The sequence below is a fragment of the Ctenocephalides felis genome, unplaced genomic scaffold (assembly GCF_003426905.1).
Source record: "Ctenocephalides felis isolate EL2017-DRISC unplaced genomic scaffold, ASM342690v1 CF-g0.4_SCAFFOLD_01118, whole genome shotgun sequence".
In the NCBI taxonomy this organism is placed as follows: Eukaryota; Metazoa; Arthropoda; class Insecta; order Siphonaptera; family Pulicidae; genus Ctenocephalides; species Ctenocephalides felis.
The window spans coordinates 18796-23818 of record NW_020537272.1 but is presented as its reverse complement, the minus strand read 5'-3'; the positions used below and the strand labels follow the sequence as shown (position 1 = coordinate 23818).

The 5023-nt window shown below is 28.2% G+C and overlaps 1 pseudogene; it reads left to right on the top strand.

Annotated features, from left to right (window-relative positions):
- The window catches only part of LOC113365566, a 20665-nt pseudogene extending 16554 nt beyond the window's left edge, over window positions 1-4111 (top strand).
- The last annotated feature ends 912 nt before the right edge of the window (window positions 4112-5023 follow it).

The window sequence follows — 5023 nt, the reverse complement described above, 5'->3', positions numbered from 1 at the left end:
GTTATGGATCTGTTGCGCACTACTATAATTTCTTGAGATTGTCATCACAAAGATTTTCCCTCATGAATTCTTCCGCAGTGGTAAATAAATTATTAAATAATAATAAATTGTTCGAGACATTAAATAGTGTAAAAATTCACTTGAAAATATTCTTAATAGTAGTAACTGATTTTTGAGCAAACCATTATAGAAGGCGTGATTTAACAAATATGGTGAAGGAAATTCTGATCCACGAATATAAAACGTACATTATGATATTAGGTTGTCAAATATCTCCCTTCCGCTTTTCTGCTCTTGGTTTAAAATACAAAAAGGCGGAAGGGAGATATTTGACAACCTTATATAATTGATTGAATATAATTACATTCGTGCTTATATCGAAAACTATATTTCATCTGATAATTTTCTATATAGATATTGAAAAGAACAAGATTTTTTAAATTGATACCATAGTATTCTAATATTGCAAAATTCATGAGATATTAGGATAAGGAAGGTTTATGTTTGGCAAACAATTATGGATCTTGTTGCTATCTGCATATCGGTATTATAAGCTTGTTCAAATCGACAAAAATTGTAAAAAACAATCATCTCAAAAAATTTTGTTGTATATTAGTTTGAGGCAATAAAAAAGTTTCAGAACGATGATTGTACAACATTTTATTTATACTAAAAAGCATGTGGTTTTTTTGGTTCATTGCTTGTAAGGAAGGAAAATCAATGAAGAATACTTTTTATACATTGTACAGTTTTTCAATATTGATAGACAAGTACAAATTTAATCGCTGAAATATTTGCATATCATATTAATTGTATGGGGCTCTCCGTGGCACAGGGGTTAAAGCTTTGGTCTTGCGACCACAAAATATCAGGTTCGATATCCAACTCGGACAGTGATATCAACAAGTAGTGATATATGTTTTCACTGAAACTATAGATCTCAAAAATGTTTTCAAATGAAAATAATTTTATTGTATCACTGACATTGCTGCATAAAATTCAAAATATATCATTAATATTAGTGAAATAGAGGGGGAAGATTCAACACAACACCTCGTGGAACTGTTGAAGAAATCAGTAATTAATTAGATTGTGGTATTACAAAAAGAATCAAGTAGTTATCTATTCTAGTTGTGACATATTTGACTAGCATTTTGCTTCTTATTCTTTTTGCAACAATCCAACTTTTTCCAAGGGCAATTTCCACTTGATATCATATTTTGGATATATAGTCTCAAGTAAAATTCTGATTAATATCAAACTGATCGAAGTGGTTTTCCAACCTGAGACCAGTTGTTGCTGACCCACAGTTTTACCACAGAGGCATACTTCTTCAGAAATGTCGATAAATCATTGGCATTATTGGCATTCATCTGAAATACGTTTTTTCTCCTAACATCAAAATTGTGAGTTTTCACGTACAAACTTCTAGTTTGTAAAATAAAAAAATAATGACGCAGGAGTACACATTAAATTGATACTGAACCAAGAGCCAGTGAACCTTTTAAATAAAGTTCCTGCAAAACTAAAAAAAAAAAAAAATACTAGTGATTCTTAAAATACTAATTTCTTGAGATTGTCATCACAAAGATTTTCCCTCATGAATTCTTCCGCAGTGGTAAATAAATTATTAAATAATAATAAATTGTTCGAGACATTAAATAGTGTAAAAATTCACTTGAAAATATTCCTTAATAGTAGTAACTGATTTTTGAGCAAACCATTATAGAAGGCGTGATTTAACAAATATGGTGAAGAAATTCTGATCCACGAATATAAAACGTACATTATGATATTAGGTTGTCAAATATCTCCCTTCCGCTTTTCTGCTCTTGGTTTAAAATACAAAAAGGCGGAAGGGAGATATTTGACAACCTTATATAATTGATTGAATATAATTACATTCGTGCTTATATCGAAAACTATATTTCATCTGATAATTTTCTATATAGATATTGAAAAGAACAAGATTTTTTAAATTGATACCAGTAGTATTCTAATATTTGCAAAATTCATGAGATATTAGGATAAGGAAGGTTTATGTTTGGCAAACAATTATGGATCTTGTTGCTATCTGCATATCGGTATTATAAGCTTGTTCAAATCGACAAAAATTGTAAAAAACAATCATCTCAAAAAATTTTGTTGTATATTAGTTTGAGGCAATAAAAAAGTTTCAGAACGATGATTGTACAACATTTTATTTATACTAAAAAGCATGTGGTTTTTTTGGTTCATTGCTTGTAAGGAAGGAAAATCAATGAAGAATACTTTTTATACATTGTACAGTTTTTCAATATTGATAGACAAGTACAAATTTAATCGCTGAAATATTTGCATATCATATTAATTGTATGGGGCTCTCCGTGGCACAGGGGTTAAAGCTTTGGTCTTGCGACCACAAAATATCAGGTTCGATATCCAACTCGGACAGTGATATCAACAAGTAGTGATATATGTTTTCACTTGAAACTATAGATCTCAAAAATGTTTTCAAATGAAAATAATTTTATTGTATCACTGACATTGCTGCATAAAATTCAAAATATATCATTAATATTAGTGAAATAGAGGGGGAAGATTCAACACAACACCTCGTGGAACTGTTGAAGAAATCAGTAATTAATTAGATTGTGGTATTACAAAAAGAATCAAGTAGTTATCTATTCTAGTTGTGACATATTTGACTAGCATTTTGCTTCTTATTCTTTTTGCAACAATCCAACTTTTTCCAAGGGCAATTTCCACTTGATATCATATTTTGGATATATAGTCTCAAGTAAAATTCTGATTAATATCAAACTGATCGAAGTGGTTTTCCAACCTGAGACCAGTTGTTGCTGACCCACAGTTTTACCACAGAGGCATACTTCTTCAGAAATGTCGATAAATCATTGGCATTATTGGCATTCATCTGAAATACGTTTTTTCTCCTAACATCAAAATTGTGAGTTTTCACGTACAAACTTCTAGTTTGTAAAATAAAAAAATAATGACGCAGGAGTACACATTAAATTGATACTGAACCAAGAGCCAGTGAACCTTTTAAATAAAGTTCCTGCAAAACTAAAAAAAAAAAAAATACTAGTGATTCTTAGCTTCATTTAGTCATTGGAAGTCCTATGTAAGTTCTTCTCCCAAGTCTGTAAATTTATCTAATCACTTTTATTGCATTAATCATACTCTTTGTATAAAGATCAAGTGTAATGCAACATATAATACGTGCGATAATTTCTTATGTACATTGTTCATGTAGCATTTTAAATTTCATAGATAATGCAACTCCTGGCACGTGGATATTTTGACATTTCGATAGGGCAATACCAACTACATTCTTGTCAGAAATGTTTATTTTCGACCATCAGTTTCGGTCTGCTTCTCTAATTGAGTTAACAACAAATTTTTCTGCAGTAGAATTATTTGTTTCTAAGTGTTGTGTGATGTTTATTTTGTGGTGATTGTTTAGTGCTCCGGCCATGTCTCTGTACACAAGACTATGGAATCGTTGCGAATTTATCTCGGTAAATATTTCGGACAATATTTGCACTGTTTTCGTCTATGTGAAACAAAAATGTTTGCCTTGGAGCTTCTTTTATGTGTTACTAATGGATTTAGATAATCCCTTCGTATTTGTTTTGGCTTGGTGTATCATTAATTGAATATATTTTTGAACAAGAAGTAGCATTTGCAGAAGCGAGGAATTATATTTATTTACATATATTTTTTTTGTTATACTTTTAATTGCAATTTGTCATCCTAGAACATTCAGTAATTGTTTTTATGTTATAATATGGCTTCTTGAATGGATGGCAACCCAGTAGTTGACCAATTCATTTGTATGTATTAGTATAGTATTAACTATACTCGAAGTATTTATTAACATTTTACTTATTTTTTGAATATTTCATTTTTATATTTCATAATTGGTATATAACAAAAATTGGCAAATATTGTCATTTGCATAAAATTCTTATAAATCATAAATCAAGAGCGAGAGTTGTGTGATTATTGCATATGTTATTGGTTTATTAATTACAAAGCATATTATTGTAACAGAGATAATTTTTTTTTGATTACTTTAGGTTTAACTGAAATTCTAATTTTAATTTAAAAAATCGCAACATCGAGTATTGAAGAATTATATAAATTGAAATATCTAATAAAAAAAATTCTTAAGATTTTAAGGATTTGAAAAGAAACATTTGGAGAGTATTGGTCGTGGAACTGTTTATGGTTATTAAAATTAAAAATTTGCAATAGTTTCCGTAGTAAATTTTTACTCAAATAATAACTTAATTTATTAAATAAATTAATATTTTAATGTGTTCTTGACAATATCATGATATAATGATTTATATAGTTTTATACAGTATAGTAATTTTCATGTAAGTCCTCGGTAATCGTATAAAAAACTGAATTATTTAATAATTTATTCACATTAATGCACATGTGCAAAAAATAAAATCCATCATTTTTACCGTGTGGTTATATGCTAAATTTATGCAATTAGTTGTCGATAATAATGGTTGTTAATATATGAAAAAAGTTGTATTTTATTGTACACCGGTTCACAAGATATTCGAAACTTCTTAAATTGCTCCAGGAGCATTAGATTCGTAATATTTAATTAACAAAATATATGTTAAATAAAAACCAAATTAATTAATAAACTTTATATAAACAAATATTATGCTATAAAATATTAAAAAAATTTATTATTTAAACCAATATTTAATTAGATATCTATTATAAAATAATGGTAAATTAAACGCAAAAAACATGGGAAATATAGGGGACTAAAAAGTTCTATCTACCGAATAACATAATTGTAAGAAATTGCTTAAAATGCATTCCAGGATGAATTTGAAACGTTGAATTTATTTTTTTTAAATTTATTTCTTCTACAGCTGAAATTAAATTTATAGCTAATTTTATTAGATTCTTTGATATAAACAAGTAACTCTTGTGTACCTTAGCAATTATTTTCGTTGGCGGAATCTAATCAGAAAATTAAAGTGACCCT